Source organism: Canis aureus, chromosome 33 (assembly GCF_053574225.1).
Source record: "Canis aureus isolate CA01 chromosome 33, VMU_Caureus_v.1.0, whole genome shotgun sequence".
Classification (NCBI taxonomy): Eukaryota; Metazoa; Chordata; class Mammalia; order Carnivora; family Canidae; genus Canis; species Canis aureus.
In genome coordinates this window covers 9,068,158-9,095,478 of record NC_135643.1, presented here as the reverse complement: position 1 = coordinate 9,095,478, position 27,321 = coordinate 9,068,158, and the positions used below count along the sequence as shown (strand labels likewise).

Sequence of the window (27,321 nt, the reverse complement as noted above, 5' to 3'; positions counted from 1 at the left end):
TCCATACAGTTGCAGCTTCAACAATAATGATATTCTCATTCTTAACTGGGTGGTATGTTCACAAGTGTTCATTTTACTGCTATGCTTCAAAATTAAACATCATTATATTTCTCTTATATGTATAAAGTACTACATTCTAAAAACATCTCAGCTAAATATTTGACATCTCTGTTCTTAAAGTTCACACAGCCATTAACACGGCCAACAGCATCCAACCTCTGAGCATCCACTCCATGGAGCCCAAAGGCCACATCACTTAACTCCAGCTCCCCTCCTTCTGTCCTTTCATTTGTTTTCCTCTCATTGAAGCTCTTAACCCTTCAATCCCTATTACTGATTTTTCTACATGTCTTACTCAACATTAACTTGTGACAGACAGTTGCAATGTCTCACAGCTTTATTTAATAATACAATATTCCTGCTCATATAAAATCCAGAACTGAAGCCCCTGGCCAGGAAATCTTCTGGGCAGCCCTTCCAAGTGCTCAATTCAGGGCTCGAGATATTTCCATTGTGTTTTCTGTCCTATCAAAAGCCTTCCTTTACTGCTGTGGGGTTAGGGGGAAAGAGCAAGGAAGATTGCACAAGGGCTTTTTATGGCCTGGAAGTGGCGTATATCACTTCCACTCACCTTCCATTGCAAGAGCTCAGTTACACAGTCCACCTGGACACAAAGGGATACTGGGAAATAGAGGTCTTCCTGTATGCTTTGGAGAAAAATAAAATAGCTTTATAAACTAAAAAAAAAAAAAAAAAAGAACTTATCCATTCTCCCTGCCACCATACACAGTGCCTTAAGAACCAAATTCTCGTTAACATTCATGAAATGAATGGGCATGGGTAGTCCCTTACCCATGTAGAGGGATATAATCTGACTGCATATACCTGGTTCCTTGAGCAACTGCTAAATATTCTGAAACTCCATTTTCTTTTATTGGTTAAAAAAATGTTCCTATATAATTGAAAATCAATAAAATATTCATTGAGAACTACATTAGGACCTTTGGGTAATACAAAAAGTAAATTAGGGTCACTGTTCTCTGAAGGCTGATAATCCAGTTAAGGGAAAAAAATATGCTATCTGTGCAATAATACAGAATCTAAATATGAATTCTAAAATAATACAAGACCAAATGATTGTTGCCAAATGATTATTGCAAACTCTAAGGAATATAAATATAAAATACTTGTGATAAGCAAGTAGTAAATTATGGTTGGGGAAATTTGGAATCATTTGAAAAAATAGATGATTGATTGATGATAGATAATTACATAGATAAGTAGATAGGTAGAATAAAACCTCTTCTCCAAGAGGTATAAGACACTCTTATGATGCACAGAAAATTACAAATAGATAGAATTTAATGTATTTTATTAGCTTGACCTATGCTGCAATAGGCCCATTTATCCCATGGCTCAGTTCCAAGTATAGTTTATGCCCCAGTAAAAATAAGATACTATAATGTTCTACTCTAACTGTTATGCTTCCATTTTATATTAAAAATTCCCTTGATAATAAGGAAACAGGCAGGTACACTTATCCCACAGGGCTTCTAAATTCAGTAGACAACATCCTGTATTGCCCTTAAAATTAATCACACCCCAGAGTGCCTCAAAATGAACTTTAGCAAATAATGCAACTGTGATAAAATTTGCATATCAGATTTACAATGTATTCAAGGCTTCTATTTTCCCCCATCTCAGCACTTCTCTGCTAAATGAAATTGCACATATCTGGTAAGAGCAAAGGTGAAGTGCACTGCAAGAAATGTCAACCTTTCTAAAAGAAGCATATATGTGACTTGTGCTCTGGACCCACAGTATCAATGTTTAAGCATATGGTAAAGCTGCATTTAGATTTGCAGTTGTGCTTTGGGGTAGGACACACAGGTAATCTAGCAAATAAGATCTTCTCGTACTGGCAGTTTCATAACAGAAGTGGAGCTGTTTAGAATTATTAAAGGGAAAAGTTGTGGCTCACATTTATTAGTATATGAAATACACCGAACATTTCAAAATGACAGAGGTGCCATTCCAACCACTCCTGTACCCCAATCGAAGTTGTAACACATAATCCTCTTCAAGAGCATGGCATTCGGTAAGAGTGTAACCAATAACAAGTGCTCCAAGTGATATTATCCTAGAAGTCAGCATGTTACTGATGTATGACCAAATAGCAAGTACAGGAATTTAGAGATTATATGAGTCATGTAAATTCACGTATATGAATATGAATTCTAATACATCAGCACTAGCCAAAGGAAAAATCCAAAGGGATTCCCACCATAAACTTTCATTCACCTGTCCCATCCCCATGACAAACTCTTCTCTCCTGCCTCTACTACAAACACCTGCACCCCCAATGTTTATAGCAGCAATGTTCACAATAGCCAAACTATGGAAAGAGCCATTGATAGAAGAATTGTTAAAGAAGATGTGGTAAATATATACAATGGAATATTACTCAGCCATCAGAAAGGATGAAATCTTGCCATTTACATTGATGTGGTTGAAACTGGAGGGTATTATGCTGAGTGAAATAAGTCAATTAAAGAAAGACAATTATCATATGGTTTCACTCTTATGTGAAACTTTATAAGAAACAGTGCAGAAATCATAGGGGAAGGGAGGGAAACTGAATGGGAAAAAAATCACAGAGGGAGACACACTATGAGAGACTCTTAAATAAGAAACAAATTGAGAGTTGCCAAAGGGAGGGTAGGTGGGGGAGATGGGGTAACCGGGCATTAAGGATGACAGGTGATGTGATGAGCACTGGGTTTCATATGCAACTGATAAACTACTGAACTCTACATCTGAAACTAATGATGTACTATATGTTAGCTAATTGAATTTAAATCAATAAAAATACAAAAAGTAATAATATTAAATAAATAAATAGTAAATTCACGTAAAGTACATGCACTCATCAAATTATATCACAAAAAGAGACTATCTTATAATTAACACATAGATCATTCAAACAAAATAAAGAACCCAAAATGGATCCTTATAAATATGTTTAACTGATTTTTGACAAAGTTACAAAATGGTTCAATGAAAGCAGAATACCCTTTTCAACAAATGATGATGAGGCAATTGTACATCCATAGGCAAAAAAATAAACCTTTATTTAAAACTTACGTGATGTACAAAAATTAACTCAAAATAGATGATGGACTTAAATATAAAACCTGAAACTGCCAAACTATTAGGGAAAAAATACAGCAGAGAAATCCTTTGGAATCTAGAGCTAGGAAGAATTCTTCGATTGGCACCGGAAGCAAAAGCCATAAGATGAGAAACTGATAAATTGGACCTCATCAAAATTTAAATTTTTGTTCTGTGAAAGCCCATACAAAGAGGATATACAGATGGCAAATGAGCACATGAAAAGATGTTCAACATCACTATCCATTAGAGAAATACAAGGTAAGACCACAGCGTAATTTCAGTACACACCTATCAGAATGGCTAAAACAAAAAAGCGACACCACGAGTGGCTGGCATAGTTATCTATGTTTAGAAACTGGGTCACTCATATATAGCTGGTGAAATCATAAAATGATACAGCTATTCTAGAAAACAGCTTGGCAGTTTCTTATAAAACCAAACATTCAACTCCTATACAATCCAACGATTGTACTCCTGGGCCTTTATCCCAGAGAAAGGAGAATTTACATCCACACAAAAACCTGTACATGAATGCACCCAGCAGCTTTAACCATAATAGCCTAAAACTGGCATCTGTCCAAATGCCCTTCAACAGGTGAAAGTTTAAACAAATTGCAGTACATCCATATCATGGGATACTACAGCAATTTAAAAAAGGAGACAAAACTACTCATACACACAACAATCTGGATGAATCTCGAGAGAATTACACTGTGTGAAAAAAGCCAATTTGAAATCCAACTATGACATGTATGGCTCCAACTACATAACATTCTGGAAAAAGCAGAACTATGGCAACAGTAAAAGGGTCCATTGTCATAGGGGTTGAGGGGAGGAAGGATGGAACAGGAAGAGAGCACAGAGGATTTTTAGGACAGTGAAACTATTTTGTGGGATAATGTAATGGTAGATATATATCATTTTACATTTGTGAAAACCTACAGAATGTACAACACCAAAAGTGAACCTGATATAAAATATCTAGGGATCCCTGGGTGGCGTAGTGGTTTGGCGCCTGCCTTTGGCCCAGGGCGTGATCCTGGAGACCCGGGATCAAATCCCACATCGGGCCCCTGGTGTATGGAGCCTGCTTCTCCCTCTGCCTATGTCTCTGCCCCCCCCCCCCCCGTGACTATCATAAATAAATAAAAATTTAAAAAATAAAATAAAATAAAATAAAATAAAATAAAATAAAATGTCTAAACTATGGACTAAGGGTGATAATGATGTGTCAGTGCAGATTCATCTATTGTAATATACATACTATTCTGGATGGGGAAGCTATGCATGGGTTAAAGCAGGAGTATATGGGAACTCTCTGGACTTTCTGCTCCACTTTGCTGTGAACCTAAAACTGCTCTAAAAAATAAAGTCCATTAAAAAAAAAAGTTACCTCAGGCATGACTATATTTATTGACAATAAGAAACAGATTAGTGGGGATCCCTGGGTGGCGCAGCGGTTTGGCGCCTGCCTTTGGCCCAGGGCGCAATCCTGGAGACCCGGGATCGAATCCCACGTCGGGCTCCCGGTGCATGGAGCCTGCTTCTCCCTCTGCCTGTGTCTCTGCGCCTCTCTCTCTCTCTGTGACTATCATAAATAAAAAAAAAAAAAAAAAGAAAGAAAGAAACAGATTAGTGGTTGTTTAAGGAAACGTGGGAGCAGAAGAAAAGTAGATGTGGGTATAAAAGGGTAACACAGGAGAGCCTTGTGATATTGGACCTGTTCGGTATCTTGACTATGGTGGTGGATACGTGAACCTATAAGATGATAAAACTGCATAGAACTTAATATACACACATACATACAATACACACACATAAATGCATGTGTGAGAGTAGAAGTAAAACTGGAGAAATAGGAATAGGTGGATTGCATCCATGTTAATATCCTGGTTGTTTTTACACAACAGTTGTTACCATTGGGGAAAACCAAGCACAGGGTACAAGAGATCACTTTGTATTATACATTACAATAGTATGTGAATTATAATTATTTCAATTTTAAAGCTGAACGTCCTCTCCAACAAGTTTTAATGATGTCATAGAAACTTGCCATACCCTGCTTAATTTTGCTATTTATAGCCAATGTTCACTCTTCAGCTATGCTCATCAGCAAATAAATATGTCATGCTTCCTCTCTTTAAGAATTGAAAGCTAGCCTAGCCTTAGAAATTGCCCAGTGTACTGGCATTGGGGGCTTGTCTCACCCTGCCTGCGAGGCTGTGCAGCCCTACCTTCCAGAGATTAAAGGAACCACAGTCCACACAGAGTCAGGCTCTGACAGTGTTTGGTAGCTCACAGGCTTTGTTGATGTCACTGAAACATCTGTGAAAATGATCTGCTCAACTGGGTTAAAACAGCAACTTACTGGCCCAGGGAAAAGAAATGTATGCCATGGAAAATTATATTATAAAGATGTAGCCAGCCACCAACAAAAATATTATGGCACAAGGCAGGGGCCAATGAGAATTGGAAAGACCTGCAAAGAGAATTTCTTCCTCTTCAGAAACCATAAGGGGACACTTCTGGCATTCTCTCTAAAGAGAATCAAACAAGATGCCTGTAAGCTTATCACTGCTCAAAACTTAATTTCATTTTGAACCCTGAAATCGCATCTACTGTATAAAGTGTAAAATGTAAAGACTGCGTTGGGTTCCAACTGATACCATCTGATAAGAAACATCGATTTTGATATCAAGAGAAGGGAAATGTTAATTAAACAAAGAAACATCAGAGTCAGAATATTGAAAGACCACATACTGAGCAAGGGAGGAAAGCAGACTGGGAGACTCGCTTACTCTTTGCTTTTATTTATTTATTTATTTATTTTACTCTTTGCTTTTATTTTTTTTTTAAACTTTTTTTTTTTTATAAATTTTTATTTATTTATGATAGTCACACAGAGAGAGAGAGAGAGAGAGAGGCAGAAACACAGGCAGAGGGAGAAGCAGGCTCCATGCACCGGGAGCCCGACGTGGGATTCGATCCCGGGTCTCCAGGATCACGCCCTGGGCCAAAGGCAGGCGCCAAACCGCTGCGCCACCCAGGGATCCCTACTCTTTGCTTTTAATTTTTTTTTTTCTCTTTTGCCTTTCCTTTCTCTTCTACTTGTCCTCCACCTCTTCTCCTTATTGTTTGTTTTGTTTCATTTTTTACGATTCTGCACTCAACCTGATCTCCTAGCATCTATTTAAGTGACTCATTTTCAGGCTTCCAATATGTCTAAATTTTTCTGACAAATTTGGGAAAAGGGGTGGAGGAAGAAATATAGAAATATATTTGCATTCGGGACTGACAAGCAAGTCCCTCAGGAAAGAATGCATCCAAAGAATATAAATAACTTGGCCAGATAACATTAGTCATCAGGAAAGAGAAAGCAAAGTATTTATCATAGACCATCTATCCTGGCCCATTAACCCAATCCAAGTTAGGTTTAAATCAGTATATATATGATCTTCTCACTAAAACCTAAATAAGCCATCTAAACCAAGCAGCACCAGTTTAGTATCCACATGACAAAACAAAACTCAACATGAGAGAGAGACATCCTCCCACATCTGTGGGAGGGGGGCCGAGTGTGGCTGAGTGCCCATGTTTCACTGAGGTCCCACATAGGAGACTGCTTGCGTTAGGACATCCAAGAGCAGCATTGACACTGGGTGGTGGTACCCAATGGCCATGCCTAGTGGAAGCTGTGGACACCAGAAGCAGCTAGGAAAAGCTTTACATAGCAGCTAAAAAGACATCTTTGTGAGATCACATATACATTTCTGGCCCCGCAGATGTCCAGAAATCTATAGAAGAGATGCAAGGGGTAATGGAAGAATGAAATAGTAAGCGGTAAAAAATCCAGGGGGGGAAAAAAAACCCCAAGCACACAATTTACTGTGATTAATATAAGTACACTTTTACCCTTAAGTTGGTATAGCTCAGGGAAATGCAAGTTTCATGTACATATAGTATACTTCCATTTAACAAAGAAAGTACTCAGTTGGAATAAATTAACATTTGGTCTCCTCCCAGATCTACCTAGGTAGACCCTATGTTTGTCTTTTGATTCTTTATATAGCTAGCCAAATATAATGCTCTCCAATGACATGTTTTTTTAAAAAACATTGTATTTATTTATTAGAGAGCGAGTGAGCCTGAGAGCAGGGGGGAGGGGTGAAGGTAGAGGGAGAAGCCGACATCCCGCTGAGCAGGGAGCCCGACACAGAGGCTCCTGTGTTCCATCCTAGAACCCTGAGATGATAATCTGAGCTGAAGGCAGATGCTTGACCAACTGATCCACCCTGTGACCCTTCCAATGACAAGTTTCTGGAGGTTTCACCAGCATATAAATACTCGTAAATAAAAATTTCAAAATGTGATTTCAGGGATCCCTGGGTGGCGCAGTGGTTTGGCGCCTGCCTTTGGCCCAGGGCGCGATCCTGGAGACCCGGGATCGAATCCCACGTCAGGCTCCCGGTGCATGGAGCCTGCTTCTCCCTCTGCCTGTGTCTCTGCCTCTCTCTCTCTCTCTCTCTGTGACTATCATAAATAAATAAAAATTAAAAAAAAAAAAAATAACAAAATGTGATTTCATGTATACAAGTGATTGATTGTCAGCAATGAATTAGATGCAGCATAAAACATACTATCAACTGCCCAATAGATGTGATCTTTTACCTCTGAGCAAGCTACCTATCACATATATTCCAAGACATAAAATAAGCTCTTCATGAAGGAACATCCAGGTCATACTTACAACACCTTCCAATCTGTTATGTAATTTTACTAAATATCTAATAAATTCTTTCTTCCTAAATGGAAAATTCCATGGCCACCTTTGGTCATTATTTCCACATCTAAACTTCACTCTCTCAATAATATTCCTTAAGGGCAGCCCGGGTGGCTCAGCAGTTTAGCACTGCCTTTGGCCCAGGGCGTGATCCTGGAGACCCGGGATTGAGTCCCATGTCAGGCTCCCTGCATGGAGCCTGCTTCTCCCTCTGCCTGTGTTTCTGCTTCTCTCTCCCTCTGTGTCTCTCATGAATAAATAAATAAAATCTTTTAAAAAAATAATATTCCTTAAACATCAGTCTCTTCTTTGTTCTATTGCATGCCCTCTTGCTTTTGAACTATTATATCCTTGAACACTTTCCTTTCATATACATTTTCTGTCTTCCAAACTTGATTCACATTCATCATGTTCACCTTTCATTTCACTCTCAAGAATGAGCACTGACCTTATATTTTTAGTCTCCACAAGGATCTATGACCTAAAGATCTTTTATCATCATGGCTGTCTTTATTGATGCTTCATTACCATTCCTGTCATATAAGGTTCAGAATCATGCACAAAGCTCGAACCAAGTAGGGTGGATTTCTGGTCCTTTGAAATGCTTTTTATAATGATGTGAACTTGAGTTCCATTAGCTTTCCTGAATATTAAGATCTACTGCTCTCATTTTGTTTCATCTCACCTATAACTCTTGTTACTAATATGCCCTTTAAAAATGTTATTTTAATATATATTTTTTGCAAGCCTTGGCCTAATTCTTTTCTCCATTTTTCTAAAATTTTTCTGTGTGGTTTCTAATACAACATACAAGCTTCATGCAGTGGCAGTATCACAGCCAATGAGGTTTATCTGAGGTGCGATTACTGCTAACTGAAAACTTTTCCAATATGATGTACAAGTGCAATGACAAATATTTTCTTTAGTACAAAAATCAATACAGTAATTGTGTTCTTCTAATTAAATCAATTTACATGAATGTTTTATCTCACCAAAATACAACTTAATGGTCTTCTACATGATATTTGTCATAAAAGGAAAGGAAGCCAGGTGAAAGAGGAGCATAGAATTATTCCTGGTACTTAAAGAGGAATCTAAGAACATATATTACTGATTCTGGACTAGTTGAGTCAGCTCTAAATGAAGAGCAAATTTTGTGGATTTGGAAATATTCACATGACTTGAGAGTATTCACAAAAACACAAAATTTTCAACTAACAATAATCTAAAAACTCATAAAGTTTATATTTTCTTTATCAGCTTTAGTTTTTGATATTTTGATAGACTTCATTTTAGTTTTTCTTTTATTTTACAATTCTGAGAATTAGGTAGTGAAAAAAATGCCCAAGCACAAATTGTTCAAGGTGGCCTACAAGTTGATTATACAAACTGAAATGAGAAGTCAAAGCAGCCATGTTTACACTGCAGATAATCTTTTGACTTATTACTTTAGAACAGTCAGAAATTTTACTTTCCTTGTTTCACTGAAGTTACAGGAAAAATGACAATTAATGAACTCTGTGATGTGCCATCTTCTTTTTCCTTCCTCATCAATTTCCCTGAAACTGGGTGCCTGGGTGGCTCAATAGTTGAGTCTCTGCCTCTGGCTCAGGTTGTGATTTGTGATTGCAAGGTCCTGGGATGGAGTCCCACATCAGGTTCCCCGTCAGGAGCCTGCTTCTCCCTCTGCCTGTGTCTCTGCCTCTCTTTCTTTGTGTTCTCTCATGAATAAATAGATACGGTCTTTAAATTAAAAAAAAAGGAGGGGCAGCCCGGCTGGCCCAGCGGTTTAGCTCTGCCTTCAGCCCAGGGCCTGATCCTGGAGACCCAGGATCAAGTCCCACATCAGGCTCCCTGCATGGAGCCTGCTTCTCCCTCTGCCTCTCTCTCTCTCTCTCTCTCTCTGTGTGTCTCTCATGGATGGATGGATAGATAGATAGATAGATAGATAGATAGATAGATAGATAGATAAATAAATAAATAAATAAATAAATAAATAAATAAATAAATAAATTCTCTGAAACTAACATGCTTAAACTTATCTATTACATTCACATGTTATCTGCAGTGTCCAGAGCAGAGGAAAACTGTCCCAGAAAATAGAAATAGGGCACCAGTATAGGTAAAATAAGAATAAATCAGCAAATGGTCAAATTATCCATCTCCCTGCTTGCTTTCTTTTGTATATATTTACCTTTTTCACTCACACTTCCCACCCCAAACTGTCTATGTAAGGAGGTTCCTACAGAGGTGTCCCTCTGTTCAATGGAAGCCACGTCTGCCATCCCGGGAAACTTTGTGCTAGATTCTAGAAGTGAGAATTGGAAGAAAGAAAGCATGTCTTATTCACATTTTTTACCTCTGCAGGTAGCAAAATAATTGCCACATAATCATAATCAGTACTTAATTAATGATTCCATGTCCCAGTTAATCAATCTGTTATAACACTACCTACTTCATCGAGATACATAAATATTAAATGAGCTGATATTTGTAAACATCTTAAAATAGTGGCTGGCAGATGGTAAGGATTACATAAATGTTTTTAAAAAGTTGTCTTCTGGGCTATTACCATTAGTTGCTTAATTCTGAAGAATTTACTATTTGTTATAGGCAAAAAATGGTGGGCTACTTCTCTGAAAATATTCCATGCTAGATATAATATTTTAATTGGTAAAGCCTATCAAGACCACATAATACTAAAGTTCTCTTTGCCATCCTCCTCTCCCTGTTCATACTCACAAAAAAATTTTAGAGTAATAGTTCCTCTCAAAATCTGGAAATGTTCTTTAAAGCAAATTGTTTCTCCTTGCCAAATGGAGGAGGCTTTGGCCTCTGGCAATACAGAGAACAAGATATCCTGACAAATCCTTCCAGACAAAACACTAATGTGAGATGACTTGGAATAAAGAAGAAAGATTCTTTAAGTAAATAGCTAAAAATATGAACAGTAAAAGAGGTCCTCAGAAGCCACAGAATCAAGAAGAAGTAGGAGTCCATGTGATAAACAGGTACTCAATGGACTCCTGCCCTGAAGGCATGTGCTGACGCCTGGAACCTAGAGCCTTCCATCTTAAGGCTACATTGAATGGATTAGACAGAAATTTGCCACAAGATAGCAACACTTATAAAGCTAGAGAAAATATGACTGTTTAGTAATGCTTCAGGGATACTGAGATAGTAAAATAAAGTCCCAACTCTCAAGAGTCTCAAGATCCCGAGGACACACATATAGAAATCAGCACAGGCAGCACAGTAGTATAGCTATAATGTCTTAGAAATATGTACAAAGTACCACAAGAATCAAGACAAAGGAGTGGGAAGCTTACTGGAGAAGTCAGTTAGGGCTTCCCATCCCAGAGAGACTGATACAAGCTGATTAAACAAAGCAGATAAAATGAAGAGATGTAACGCAGAGGAACAGAGATCTACAGCTAGTCTGAAGAAAAGCAAGGAATTCAGTATGACCGGAGCACATGACCCATGTGGGGAAATGATCCAACCCAGGGCAGTAGCAAACAGTATGGAGAGGAGAAACGGTTCCAGCAATATTGAAGAAGCATACAGAAATGAGTGGCTCACAGAGAAGTAGGAAGAAGGTGGAATGCAGGATTGCTCACATGTAGACTGCAGTGGCATTACCTGAATCAGAGATCAGAAAAGCGGGTTATGCAGCAGTTGTGTCTGAATCGGAAAATGTTTCAACTGAGGATCATTTGTATATGCTTGGTTAACCTTATCAAAAATAATCTTGAATTGCAAATCTTATCAAAGATAGACTTGAATTGCAGTGAGCACTGTGGAGGACTTTTAACCTAGATAAGCTTATCTATTTATGAGGGGTCCCAGAGAAAAAAGGGTCTCAGCCAAGCACTCGCCATAAGGGGTAGAGGGAAAAGTACTTTCCCTTCTCTATAGTTTCGGTTGACCAGCATGAGACCTGCTGGGGCACCCCACTTGCTCCAGAGCCTGCAGACAGGATCCTGGGAAAACTGGCAGAAGCCAGAAAGGGGTAAGAATTCTTATCCACCTTAGCTCTCCCAGATCTCTGTCTGTAGTACCTGGTTGGGGGAGGAAAGCAAAATTCTACATTTTTCCTTTTCAAATTCATACTGGCAGGCGAAAAACATTAAGAATTGGATCTTTCAATTGTGACTTGTGAATTTCCTTTCAGGGACCCACTGGTTGTTGATCCTTACTCTCCCATGGACAGCTATTGCCTTCTTGTTGTCTCATTTTGTGTCCTAAGAACTTGGCTTGGCAGCCATCAGGCTGAAGCCTCAAAATATGGTCAAACAGAAATGCAGGTTTCATCCCCTTTGGCTGGACAGCGATGTGGGCCGTACTCCACTTGCTGCTAGGATCCTACCACCATTGCCCACTCTCAGGGCAATTGTCTCAGTCTGTCATTTGGTTATCTTTGGGAATGGCTCCATTCTTGTATCTTTTGTACCCTCTCTGTGGATGCCACTTGAGTCCAAGGGGTTGTTCAAATACTGACAGGAGTGTTTACTATTGTTAGCTGAAGCCTGACAGAATATTTGAAAACAATTTTTGTGCTTTTGGTTTTTGTTTGAAGTAACTCTATGGTCGGAGGTGGCCACATTGGAAGCTGATATTCAGAGCCTGATAGGAATTTCCGTCTTCCCTAAGCTAAAATGAAACTATGTACCCAGCAGCAATCATCCTGAAACCTTTGTGGAAGGATTTATTAAAACATTCCAAGACACACAATTCTAAATCTAGAATATAGGGATCTTTCCATTTACACCATAGTTAAAAATCTTCTCCATAATATAAAGAAGCAAACTGAGGACAATATAGTTGGATGGGTGGTAGGTCAGCCTCTAGATACCCTTCAGTTTGCAATTCAGTTCTTCGAGGAACCACAAACAACCGTACTTGTCTTACAAATTTAATCTTTACGGGAACAGAAAATGACTCTAGAAACAACTCAAAATCTACCTATCCCATTTACCAATCCCAAACCTCCGCCTCTTCATTTCAAAAGGCCCAAGGGAACTGTAAAAAATCTAGACTTAGGGAACAAAAATCATTTTGGTGGGACTTGTATTCTTTCTCTGTGCTTTTTGAGATGGAAGTATTCTACTAGTTTGCCCTAGAAACCAAGGAAATGGGATCTCTGGGTGGCACAGTGGGTTGGCGCCTGCCTTTGGCCCAGGGCGCAATCCTGGAGACTCGGGATCCAATCCCACGTCGGGGTCCCGGTGCATGGAGCCTGCTTCTCCCTCTGCCTGTGTCTCTGCCTCTCTCTCTCTCTCTCTCTCTCTCTCTGTGTGTGTGTGTGTGATGACTATCATAAATAAATAAAATAAAAAAAAAAAAACTCTACTGCAAAAAAAAAAAAGAAAGAAAGAAAGAAAGAAAGAAAGAAACCAAGGAAATTTTTACGAGAAGGAGAAAAAAGGAAAAGGAAGGTTATTTTAGTGACAATACCTGTAAAAAGTCTTAAAACTCTCTTGCACAAATATTAGTAAAAAATCTTTAGCCATCTGTCATCTGAGTGGATAACCTTAACTTATCCCATCTGCCAGAAACACAATTTGGATCCAACTGTTCTTTTACAAAAAAAAAAAAAAAAAAAGAAAGAAAGAGTATTGCATTATTGGAGCTGTCTCATGGCTAAAACTTTAAAATAAAAGCTATATGGGAGAAGATATTTGCAAATGACATATCAGATAAAGGGCTAGTTTCCAAGATCTATAAAGAACTTATCAAACTCAACACCAAAGAAACAAACAATCCAATCATGAAATGGGCAAAAGACATGAACAGAAATCTCACAGAGGAAGACATAGACATGGCCAACATGCACATGAGAAAATGCTCTGCATCACTTGCCATCAGGGAAATACAAATCAAAACCACAATGAGATCCCACCTCACACCAGTGAGAATGGGGCAAATTAACAAGGCAGGAAACAACAAATGTTGGAGAGGATGCGGAGAAAAGGGAACCCTCTTACACTGTTGGTGGGAACGTGAACTGGTGCAGCCACTCTGGAAAACTGTGTGGAGGTTCCTCAAACAGTTAAAAATAGACCTGCCCTACGACCCAGCAATTGCACTGTTGGGGATTTACCCCAAAGATACAAATGCAATGAAACGCCGGGACACCTGCACCCCGATGTTTATAGCAGCAATGGCCACGATAGCCAAACTGTGGAAGGAGCCTCGGTGTCCAACGAAAGATGAATGGATAAAGAAGATGTGGTTTATGTATACAATGGAATATTACTCAGCTATTAGAAATGACAAATACCCACCATTTGCTTCAACGTGGATGGAACTGGAGGGTATTATGCTGAGTGAAGTAAGCCAGTCGGAGAAGGACAAACATTATATGTTCTCATTCATTTGGGGAATATAAATAATAGTGAAAGGGAATATAAGGGAAGGGGGAAGAAATGTGTGGGAAATATCAGAAAGGGAGACAGAACGTAAAGACTCCTAACTCTGGGAAACGAACTAGGGGTGGTGGAAGGGGAGGAGGGCGGGGGGTGGGAGTGAATGGGTGACGGGCACTGGGGGTTATTCTGTATGTTAGTAAATTGAACACCAATAAAAAATAAATAAAATAAAATAAAATAAAATAAAATAAAATAAAATAAAATAAAATAAAATAAAAGCTATATCTGTCTGCTTTTGTCTGTATGTTTACATACGTCTGTGTGTATGTTATAAACATGTGATTTTTTTCTACCTCCAGATGGTATAGCCAAAATTAATTTGTAAGACCTCTATTTACTTGGCTTATATACAAATAAGTATTTATATAAATCAAGCCTATTCTCAGAAACATGGAAATTAATCCAAATATTTTCCAATTTCATTTGAAGATAATTTTCAATAAAAATATTTTTTAAGGTGGTTTAACTTTAAACTTGAGCTTAATTTTAAAAGGCATATTACCAGCATTAATAATACATTTATTCTACCTAGGTTTACTAAAAGTCAAATAAGCTTATTATCTCTGTTACAGACTTTGTCAACAAGAGAAATAATTTAAAATAACGGTTAGCTGTTTAATGTCTCATAAAATTTTCATGACTAATCTAAACATAATTATTAAGAACAAGTAATTAGATATATGGAATTAAGATAAAAGTATATAAATGAACTTTCCAATGATAATCATGTTTTTTGGTGTGTTAACTTAAAAAGTTCCCATAATTTTTTTGGTAACTTGAAACTTTAATGTTATACTGAGATAAGTTAAATGATGGGTATTCATTAAATACCTAGATCATTTCCAAATAAGATAAAATACTGAAACATTAGTTATTGAATGCCAATGTATCTACTTTTGGCTTCTCATTACAAAGGAACTAAAAATATGGGGGTCAATCAATTAACGTGTCTTGTCTTACATTGAATAATTTGTGAAAGAATGTAATTCTAGAAATTATGAAAGGTATTTATAAATTTGCCAATTCAGAGAATCCTAGTGTAACAGACATCCACAATTGCTTACTTCTTAGTTTTCACCAGGAATAAAGGATTCTAGGAGCACCTGGGTGGCTCAGTCAGTTAAGCATCTGACTTCAGCTCAGGTCCTGGTTCATCTCAGAGTCCTGGGATGGAGCCCTCAGTGGGGAGCCTGCTTCTCCCTTTCCTCTCCACTTATGCTCTCTCTTGCTATCTCTGTCTCTCTCTCAAATAAATAAAAATAAATTCTTAAAAAAAAGGAATAAAGGATTCTAAGGGTAAGGAATTCTAATTAACACATATAATTAAAACTACTTAGAAATAACAAGATTGGAAGGAAACAATGTGTATGAAAAGTAGGTAAGAAAAATAAAATGAATCATTGCTCCAGAATGAGAAAAAAAAAAAACTACAATAAATGTGAATGGATATAAATAGTTGTAGAAGTTTTGTTGGGAAAAAAATTTTACATGTAGTCAAGGTGGCTAAGAGTAGAATGGATTTATTTAAGGCTCTAAAATGAGTTTTAATATCAAAAGTACATCAGTGCAAATTTTATTCTCTCTCTGTTAGAAAGACAGTTTTATTATTATTATTATTATTATTGGTCTGCTCTTGATAAGAGATTGTGAAAGGTTTTTGTGTTCTTTTACTTTTTGAATAATCTGTGTGAAAAGCAAAGATGTTGTCTTACCAAAATAACTTACTATGCTTCACATTGCCTTTATCAGGTCTTTAATCACTTAAAGAAACCCAGTTCTCCCAATATTAAGAGCTAAGTTTTGTTCACAACTCTGTAACCTTCTGTATTTGCCTTTAAAATCTTCTCTTAAAAATATAAATAAATAAATAAATAAATAAATAAATAAATAAATAAACAAATAAATAAAATCTTCTTTTGTTGGGGCACCTGGGTAGTTCAGTGGTTGAGCGTCTGCCTTTGGCTCAGGTCATGATCCCAGGGTTGTAGGATCTAGCCCTGTGTCAGGCTGTCTGCTCAGCAGAAAGTCTGCTTCTCTCTCTGCCTCTGCTTCCCCTCCCCTGATCATGCTCTCTCTCTCTTTCTCTCTCTCTCTCTCTCAAATAAATAAAAATAATATTTAAATGTAGTCTTTTGGGATCCCTGGGTGGCGCAGCGGTTTGGTGCCTGCCTTTGGCCCAGGGTGTGATCCTGGAGACCCAGGATCGAGTCCCACGTCGGGCTCCCGGTGCATGGAGCCTGCATCTCCTTCTGCCTATGTCTCTGCCTCTCTCTCTCTCTGTGTGTGACTATCATAAATAAATAAAAATTAAAAATAAATAAATAAATAAATAAATAAATAAATAAATGTAGTCTTTTTGACTTCAAAGTAACTTTGAGATTTCCCTGAGAATCCCTGAAAAATCTCAAAGGATTTATCTCTTATTTTGTACAGGAGAAATACTAAATTAATTAGGTTTATTTGCCATGTTAAATTACATGAGAAGCATTGCCAAATAAGTGATGATAAACCTTATTAGGTATGGGTGCATGTTATTGAAAATAACTATGCTAAAAAATTGTAAGAAATTCCTAAAAGTCTGATATGCCCTGATATAAGGTTAACAGTAGTATTTCCAGGTATTATCTTAAAATGTTATATATCACAGAAATAACCAAATTTCCTTGTCAGTTCCCTTATAATGAACTCTTATATGGATCTTTAACCCTGGGCATTTTAAAATCTTTTGTCATTTACAAACAGTTATTGTTTTATCCTGCCATTTTTTTTAAAGATTTTATTTATTTATTTGACAGAGAGAGAGAGATCATGTGAGAGCACACAAGCAGATGGACCAGCAGAGGGAGAAGGAGAAGAAGGCTTCCCACCGAGTAGGAGAGAAATAGCAACCCAACGGAAGTCTTCACATTCTGGCCCTTGTTGTTCATGATGGTAAGATAGCCCTTCACTATGCTTTAGCTAGGCAAGGAGATGTCTCTGCTATGGTCAGCAGCACTTGCTGCACTTAGATTAACATTTCTGGGGAAGTTGAGACTCAGCTACATAAGATCACTGAACAAGCTAGTTGGCTTAAGAAAGTGACTCCTTCAAAAGGGTTTTCCTTTGGCTTATTTGAGTCTGATTGATTTGGGTCTTGTGGACCATGACTATAAAGTACACTCCATACATTGGGAATGATCTTGCTCATAATAATCATAGGGCACCGTATTCTCTCAAAAACTTTAAATGCATGTTCACAGCTGCTAACCACCAAACAAATGACCTCCCTAAGAATAGAACATTGTAAAAGGGGAAAAAAGAGAATGACCAACTTAAAGAATGTGAACCCAACAGTGTGTGACCTGTGAATGACAAAGAGATTTAGCAAAAACTGCAAGAACTCCAGAGCAGTAACTGATAATAGTGCTAATGCCTTAGATTTTTTTTATCAAGTCTCTCAGACTAAGAGTCTGATCAAAAGTGGGGAATTGTTTTTTAAAAAGGACAACAGACCCGAAATAGAATTGTTCATGCTAAGCTTCATATCACCATACTAAGACTTAATTACAGTTCTGGCTCTGAAATGAGATTTTAACTCAGTCGATCAGGAATCACCTGATCAGGGACACCTGGGTGGCTCAGCAGTTGAGACTGCCTTCAGTCCAGGTTGTGGTTCTGGTAGTCCCAGAATCGAGTCCCACATCAGACTCCCTGCCTGGAGCCTGATTCTCCCTCTGCCTGTGTCTCTGCCTATCTCTCTCTCTCTCTCTCTCTCTAATAAATAAATAAAATCTTAAAAAAAAAAAAAAAAGGAGTCACCTGATCAGCACTAGTTAGGTAATCTGCCTGAGAGACCTTTGCCATCCCCTAAAGGAGAGTAACCTTGCAATAACCAATCCGTTTTTTTTGTTTTGTTTTGTTTTGTTTTGGTCTACTATAACTTGTTCCTACTCCCTTCTGCTTACAAGTCTTTCATTTTGTAAAGCTCCTTGGGGTTTCTCTCTATTGGCTGGATTCCACGCTGCTCAATTTAAATCAATTTTTGCTCAAATAAACACTTAAAAATTTTCATATGCTTCAGTTGATCTCTTCACTGAAACATATACACCACCACCACCTCGAGGCTGGAGCTTTAAGTCTATGGTGCCTTGGTTCTTCTATTTCTGTCCCCAGCTCTTCATGGGAGTCACCTACTCCATGGCGACGGGTGGTACCATTTTCCCCCTTGTTGATGCTTCCAGTGCGGTTCCCCACCACTAGTTAATGTTCTCCCCACTTTTCCCACCTCATGTGCCCATTTCCTGCTCAGATCTTGAGTAATAGGACCTGTATGAAAATGCACTTCATCTGTATGAAATGCGTTCATTAGAACGAAACAAAGCTGAAGTCGTTCTGTTCACCAATGGGCATGGTTTGTTTCTTGATTACCCAGGGTACAGAAAGAACTCAAATTTCTGACCCCAAGGGATGAGACATAGAAGAGGCATGTTTTGATGAATGTGCAGGTGATTTGATGATGACTTTGTTGGGTGCCCACAGTAGTTAGCATGGAGCAGCTGAGGATAGTAAGAAGAGCAGCAGCTGGGAGAAGGGACTTCCCAAAAGTAAATGGCAAAGTAGAGAGAACCATCTATTTTGATTCCCACAAGATACCAAAGAGAAGAATTAATCCACACTCCAAAAAAAAAAAAAAACAAAAAAAATTCCCCCACTCCACAGTTTTGCCTGGGGCTAACTTTATTGATCCCTTAATAGCCCTTAATTTTTTTTTAAGATAGATTGATTGATTGATTGATTGATTGAAGTGAGAGAGAGAATACAAGGGTGGGGGGTTGCAGAGGGAGAAGCAGACCCCCTGCTGAGCAGGGAGCCCTATGTAGGACTCCATCCCAGGACCCTGAGATCATGACCTGAGCCGAAAGCAAATGCTTAACCAACTGAAGCACCCAGGTGTGCCCCCTTTCTAATTTTTTAATTCAGTATCCAATGACTTCGATTAATAAAATTTGTTGCTTTTTTTAAATGATTTTTCTTCAACTAAGAGCTTAATGCTTTCTTTGTTTCTTTTATTATATGTATTTCATAAGTAAAGATCCAAACAAAATTCACATTCTCCCTAGTGAGAATTTCCCAGATTAATATGCCTACATACAAAAGTAAGCTAGGGTACAGGTATAGAGCAGCTATTACACTTACTACCTGAGAACACTAATGTTTTTCAACTTGCATCTCATGCCATCTAGTGTTCTAATTTGGTTTTACAACTTGACACTACCAACAATTATGATTGCAGCTCTAAAAAACACAACTTCAAATTTCCAGTTTCCTGTTTAATGATTCTTTTTTTTTTCTTTTTTTTTTTCCTGTTTAATGATCCTAAGGGAATTTCTCACATTATACCATCATGCAGTAAAAGCCTTCCAAAGAATGGTACTATATGGATACCTGGGTTTTCTTTAGAGTCAAAGCTAATTAAAAATACATATTAAAATAAAACATTTTTCTTATGATTCTATCAACCTCTATTCTTCTCTTCATGTAAGAACAAGAGCCATTCAAGTAAACTGAAAGTAAACTTGTTTGAAATCAGCATTACAAATGTCTTTGACCTTTCTCTACCAGAGTTTTCTTCCTATCAAACTGTTATCAGCCCCCTTTCATGTAATAAATTACAAAAAAAAAAAAAAATCTGATTCTTTAATGGAGAGATAGAGAATAAAAGCCAAAGCCCACTTTTCTTTCTCCATGTATAGCAACAGTTTTTGAAACTCAACAAACAATTTTGTGCAATGTAATGTTCTAGCTTAATGAATCCATGGGGAAAAATTGACAAAATCTCTGCCTTTATGTTATTAGTTATATTCTTGAATACTCTAAGCATTACAGACTTGTATAGTTGGAAGACATCTTAGAGATTAGTTAATCCCATCTAGTTGTTTCATTTGTAATTCATTACTTACAAATAGGAAACACAAATTCAACTGGCAAAAACAGAAATGCACAAAAGCCTATCTTTGAGCATTTACAGTATCTTGAGTTTATAGCAAAGTTACACTTCTAACCATATCTGGTCCTTATTACATAAGAATAAACCCAGAGTTTGGACTCCAAGCCACAGATTTGCAATTCTCATCCCTGCCTTGTACTGGTCCCATCCATATTGGACCCCTGCCTGCCACCATCCTATGCTCTTCCCAATGAATCTATCCACTTTTCTAATCTGTCCTCAGCACTTACGTTTTATGCTGAAAACCAACCTGCTTGAGTAGGGCCAGGATGCCTCAATGATTCCGGCTAGTCCTCCTTTAGTTGTGGGGTCGGATTCTGCTTCATATGAGGCTTTAGAAGGCTTCCTGATGAGAAGAAAGAATTCCTGTAATTCCTGTTTGAATAATACTGACCTACTCAGCTATTGAATTCACTTACCAGATCCTGGTAGTGATACTCCACAAACCACACTGTGCCTTGAATTTTCCTCATCAGGACCAACCATTGCACTTAGAGCAATAACATCGACTCCATTTAATTTTCCAATGGCCCCCTCTCTTCCTCGGCGCCACCTGCGGAGGTGGCAGCCATCGATTGCTGGGCATCATGGCTGCCCTCAGACCTCCAGTGAAGCCCAAGATTGTTAAAAAGAGGACCAAGAAGTTCATCCGCAACCAGTCAGATCCATATGTCAAAATTAAGCACAACTGGTGGAAACCCAGAGGCATTGACAATAGGGTAGGCAGAAGATTCAAGGGCCAGATCTTGATGCCCAACACTGGTTACAGGAGCAACAAGAAAACAAAGCACATGCTGCCCAATGGCTTCCAGAAGTTCCTAGTCCACAACATCAAGGAGCTTGAGGTGCTGCTGATGTGCAACAAATCTTAATGTGTAGAGATTGCTCACAATGTATCTTCCAAAAACTGCAAAGCCATTATGGAAAGAGCAGCCCAGCTGGCCATCAGAGTCACCAATCCCAATGCCAGGCTGCATAGAGAAGAAAATGAATAGACAGCTTATGTGCATGTCATATTTGTGTTAATAAAACCATAAAACTACCAAAAAACATAAATAAAAAATAATTTTCCAATGGCTTTCCAGTGTAATTAGGGTTCATTTGTATTATGAGATTTGCAAGGTATCAGCGCATAGGTGGTAACAGAAGTTAGGACAGTGGACACCATAGTCCCAGGATACAATGTACAGAATAGGAAGAGAAAATGTTCGGTATCTCTTTGAGTGCCCATCGTTCTCCCATTTTCAGGCCACGTGTTTCAGAAAAAGATATAAACAAAATCCCAATTCCAGGAGTGGGTATGTGATCCAGGTCTGGTAATTCCAAGCCCTCCCTTCTCTTGGCCATAGTGATTGACTCAAGGATGATCACAGAACCCAAGCAAGCCAGTAGAGTATACCTCAGACATCTACAAAGTTATCAGAAAACAGACATTCTCTGTTCCCCAGGATTGTTAGCTATAATGATAATGTAAGCCTAGAATGGTCAGTGATCAACTTTGCCACCACATGGGGCCCACAGTATGGAGAAATACAGTGCAGACGATTCTACTGACAATATTAGAGCCTATGAATCAGGCCCACTGTTAGCATTCTTGTTATTGCTTAGATTGGTCTGAGTTGGGTTTTGGTTCCTAGTAACTGAGTATAGAACCTCAATTAGCATCCATATTGTTGCTGTTGCATATGAAAAACAAGTACCAATAAAATAAATAACATATGAATGGCCAAATAAGTATAAAGAAAAACAAGGAAGCTAAAGAAAGCTAACAAAAATGACATACGGTTATGAAATATAGGATGGATCAGAAAGATCATATGGTATGAAGATGAAGAAAAATTACTGGATTTGATAATGAGAAGATAACAGGTTACTTCTGAGGTAAAAGAGCTGTGGAGATGAGGCAGTAGGAAGGAGGGCTAACAGAAAGATTAAGAAAGCGTAAATTGGAGCACCTGGGTGGCACAGTCCTTAAGTATCTGTCTGCCTTTGGCTCAGGTCATGATCCCAGGGTCCTGGGATCAAGCCCCATGTCAGGCTCCCTGCTCAGTGGGGAGTATGCTTATCCCTCTCTTCCCTGTTCCTGCCCTCTCTCTCTCAAATAAATAAATAAAAATCTTTTTTTAAAAAAAAATTAAATATAATTTGTGGTACCTGGGTGGCTCAGTAAGTTAAATGTCTGACTCTTGATTTTGGCTCAGGTCACGATCCCGGGATCCAGCCCCAAGTCAGCCTCCACAGTCAGCGGGGAATCCACTTAAGATTCTCTTCCTCTCCCTGGGCCCCTCCCCCAATTAGTGCATTCTTTCTCTTTGTCTCTCTCTCTCTCTAAAACAAATGAATAAATCTTTTTTAAAAAATTAAATACAATTTGAAGTTTAAATAAAAAACACAGAGAACATGAGGGAATTTACATCTAAGAGGGCTTGTATTTTCAGTGGATAACTCAGAAAATATTCTACTAATCAAACAGCATGTTGGGTGTGAAGTAATTCACAAATACACAGGTTTGATGCATTGATCATGGATAGTGAAAGAGGCAACAAAAGAGAAAGTCATTAGAGACGATGAAAAGAACATAATTGCAGGTCCTTAAATTCAAAAGAAATATTCTAATGAATAAAAACCCATTAGAGCAAAATCTAATTTCTTGCATAAGAATGAAAGGGAGAGCAGATTGTGAAGACATAGAACAGCTGAGCATACAAACAGGGGCAGAACCAACATTCAAAAATAATTAGCACAAAATTCATCCATGTTCACTCAAAAAGTTGGCATAAAGAGCCTACTATATACTAAACACTGTTTTAGGCAGCCAGAGATTCCGTAGAAAACCAACTAGAGGGATGCCTGGGTGGCTCAGTGGTTGAGTGTCTGCCTTTGTCTCAGGGCGTGATCCTGGAGTCCTGGGATCGAGTTCCACATTGGGCTCCCCATAGGGAGCCTGCTTCTCCCTCTGCCTATGTTTCTGCTTCTCTCTATGTCTCTCATGAATAAATAAATAAAATCTAAGAAAAAGAAAGAAAGAAGAAAAGAAAGAAAGAAAGAAAGAAAGAAAGAAAGAAAGAAAGAAAGAAGAAAGAAAGAAGAAAGAAAAAAAGAAAAAGAGAGAGAAAGAAGAAAGAAAGAAAGAAAGAAAGAAAGAAAGAAAGAAAGAAAGAAAGAAAGAAAAGGTCGCCAGAGCCCAGGTCATGAAGAGCCTTGTAGGTGAGAAATACGGCTTTCACTCTCTATATCATATGGAAGGTACCAAACAGGGAAAGGCATAGTACCACCCATAAGTCAAAAAGATTGAGTTTCTATGTGTATGTGGAGGCAGGAGATAATATGGAAAATCTCTGTACCTTCCACTCAATTTTGCTATGAACCTAAAACTTTTTTTCTAAAATTTTATTTATTCATGAGATACAAAGAGAGAGAGGCAGAGACATAGGCAGAAGGAGAAGCAGGCTTCCTGTGAGGAGCCCAATGTGGGACTCTATCCCAAGACTCTGGGCTCATGACCTGAGCCGAAGGCATATGCTCAACCACTGAGCCACCCAGGTGCCCCTGGACCTAAAACTTTTGAAAAGCCTATTTTTTAAAAAGTACCTAAGATATAAAATAAAATAAAGTCAGAAAATTAACATCCTAAAAGACAAAAACAGGAATGGATTTTCCTGGTTACAGTGTGAAGCAAGGAGACCAATTAGGAGATTGCTACAGAAATTGAGGCAGAGATGGAGGTTTAATATATAGATGTGAATCCAGGCAGTAGGCAGGAATGGGATACATAAATTATCACCACATAGATGATATTTAAAACCATGAGACTGGGGGTGCCTGGGTGGTTCAGTTGATTAAGCATCTGCCTTTGGCCCAGGTCATGATCTCTGGGTCCTGGGATCAAGCCCTGCGTCTAAATAAAACTCTTTTTAAAATAAAATAAAATAATAAAATAAAATAAAATAAAATAAAATAAAATAAAATAAAACCATGAGACTGGATGAGACAGTGGAGAGAGAGAGAGAGAAGGTCCAAAGCCTGGGATAGCGTAGCCAACATCTCAGAAGAAACCCTCTAAGAAAAACACACTTGTAAGTAACAAGGATTAAACAAAGATGGGGAGGTGGGGAGGGAATGCAAAAGGAATTAGAATGACTCTTGAGTCCTTTGTTTTCAATTAGTAAGTCTCTAGAGACAACTAGCAGTTGACTTTATACATTATAGTAATCATATTATCACTGACAGAAAACCATCGGGGATTTGTCTATGACAGCAGTTATAAAAGTTCAAATGAATTATATGACAAGAACTGAGGTATAATTGACTTATGCCAACTACGCCATTAACAACAGTTCTTTGCAGTTGCTTCTCTGTATTTGTTTTAAAAGTCCTCTTTCACACCTCCAACTATTATTCACCATAGTACTGACGGGTACTCATTATATATCATTATCACTGATGTGGAAACTTAAATGAATCCACTGCCCTTAGAAATAATGGACTTTTGGGGGATCCCTGGGTGGCTCAGTGGTTTAGCGACTGCCTTCAGCCCAGGGCATGATCCTGGAGTCCCGGAATCGAGTCCCACATCAGGCTCCCTGCATGGAGCCTGCTTCTCCCTCTGCCTCTCTCTTTCTCTTTCTCTTCCTCTCTCTCTCTCTCTCTCTCTCTCTCTCTCTCGCGCGCGCGCGCGCGCGCGTGCACTCTCTCTGTCTCTCATGAATAAATAAATAAAGTCTTTTAAAAAAAGAAAGAAAGAATGGGCTTTTCAAAATCATTTCATGGTATAAATAGATAACTAATACCCTTCACACTTAGCACAATTCAAAACAGCCAAGAGGTGGAATCAACCCAAATGTCCATTGACAGATGAATGAATAAATAAAACATGGTATATACTTACAACTAAATATTATGCAGTCTTAAAAAAATAAGAAAATCTTGTCACATGCTTCAAAATGGAAAAACCTTGAGGGCATTATGCGAAGCCAAATAAGCCAGTCACAAAAGAACAAACATTGTATAATTCTACTCACATGAAGTATCTAAAGTAGTCAAAATTATATAAACAGGAAGTAGAAGGTTGGTTGCCAAAGGCTGGGAACAAGGAAGAGGAAAAATTAGTGCATGGTAGGTACACGGTTTCAGATTTGCAAAATGAAAACATTCCAGAGATCTTTTGCACAGTGATGTAAACGAATATACTTACTACTAAACTGCACACTTAAAAAGATGGTAAATCTAACATTATGTATTTTTGCAATAATAAAAAATAATAATAGTCCCCTTCAAACTGGCATCAGTTCTTACAATAAAGCAAGACTACAGATTTCCTTGCTTTCAATCTTGACAGGTAAATTTTTTTCATCCATCAAGCCCTCTATTAGTCTAATCAGGCTGCTGTAATAAAATACCACTCATCGGGTGGCTAAAACAAACAAATTTATTTCCCACAGTTCTGGAGACTAGGCAGTTTGAGATCGAAGTTCCAGGGCATTTGGTTCCTGATGAGATCTCTCTGAATTGCAAAGAGCCACCTTCTCACTAAGTCCTCACATGGCAGAGAGACAGGGGAGAATGAGCTTTCCCATGTCTCCTCTAGTAAGGACACTAATCCTATTGGATCTAGGCCCCAACCCTATGACCTCATTTAACCCTAATAACTTCTTTACCCCAAATACAGTCAATAATTTGTTATCATCTCCCCTATGGACTTCTACCTCTCTTTGATGAAACTGGCTAGTCTTTCCTCTTAAAAAAAAAAAAAAAAAAAAAAAAAAAAGATTTTACTTATTCACAAGAGACTCACAGAGAAAGACGCAGAGACATAGGCAGAGGGAAAAGCAGGCTCCCTGCGGGGAGCTGGATGCAGAACTCGATCCCAGGACCCCAGGATCACAACTTCAGCCGAAGGCAGAGGCTCAACCACTGAGCCACCCCAGCGTCCCTGGCTAATCTTTTCAATAAAACTTTTTAAAGAAGTTATAATGAATGGCTATTTCACAGTCATATTTTGCGTTTTCTCTGGTCTACCCACTGAACTTTGAATAAACAACAAATGGTGTATGAAAGAAAAAGGAACTCATGAAACTTGACCTGTGTAAAAGGACCTTGATAAAAAGGATCAGTCTTCTTTACCACTGTTACATTGCCATGCCTAGTGCTATCTATCCACACACACGTCCACACATGTATTTATTTATGATATCAATTAAGGAGTGAAAAAATGAAGAAGATACTGATAACTGATTCGGACTAGTAACTCACTAATTAGATGATTTACCTGTGACAGTTCAAAATTCAACTATGATATGGCATCACAATTATAGGACCGTATTTTATGAAGGTTTTACCTGTTGACTTCATTTGCTTCTATATTATACTTTTACTTTGTTCTAAAATGTGCCCATGACATACCAAAGATGAACAACATGGTGGATTGGGGCTGAAAAACTTCAGATGATGAAAGATTATTTACAAATATGGCAGTTTCCCAATGGTTCAGAGTGTTGAAATGCCCCATGTTCCTAGGAAACTCTTAGCACCACAAGAATGAAAGCACTAATCTGTGACACAATTATTAACTCATTTAACCCTCACAACAACCCTTTGAGGTAGGTTCTATTACTTAGGTAATAGCTACTGATATTTATTATATTTGAAATTAAAACTGAGAATTTCATAAAGCTCTCATTTTAAAATGATAGCTTTAAGACATTCGTGTAAAAATTAATAAACTTAAAAAATATAAATACAAGGGCACCTAGGTGGCTCAGTTTGATGAACATCTGCTTTGGGATCAGGTCATGATCCTGGTCCTTGGATCCAACCATGTCAGGGCTCTCCGCTCAGCGGGGAGCCTGCTTCTCCCTCTCTTTCTGCTCCTCCCCCTGCTCGCTCTCTCTCTCTCTCTCTCTCAAATAAATAAAATCTTTTACAAAAATAACAAATAAGTAAATATAAAC

General features: G+C 38.2%; 1 long non-coding RNA gene, 1 other non-coding gene and 1 pseudogene across 3 annotated transcripts in view; 2 read left to right on the top strand and 1 right to left on the bottom strand.

The window, feature by feature from the left end:
* The window catches only part of LOC144304269 (uncharacterized), a 64,243-nt gene that overhangs the window by 6,929 nt on the left and 29,993 nt on the right, over positions 1 to 27,321 (bottom strand). Inside the window, exons 2-4 of one of the 2 annotated variants that reach the window (XR_013371192.1) lie at positions 25,393 to 25,453; positions 20,622 to 20,717; positions 4,576 to 4,762 (exon numbers count right to left, since the gene is read on the bottom strand). This is a non-coding gene — a long non-coding RNA (uncharacterized LOC144304269). Of the gene's footprint in view, positions 1 to 4,575; positions 4,763 to 20,621; positions 20,718 to 25,392; positions 25,454 to 27,321 lie in introns of those variants that run through there. The other variant, XR_013371193.1, reaches the window with a different exon arrangement.
* LOC144304404 (U4 spliceosomal RNA) lies at positions 8,767 to 8,904 on the top strand. The gene has a single exon (XR_013371318.1). It is a non-coding gene; the product is annotated as a U4 spliceosomal RNA (small nuclear RNA).
* Positions 20,924 to 21,397, top strand: LOC144304112 (large ribosomal subunit protein eL32 pseudogene; annotated as a pseudogene).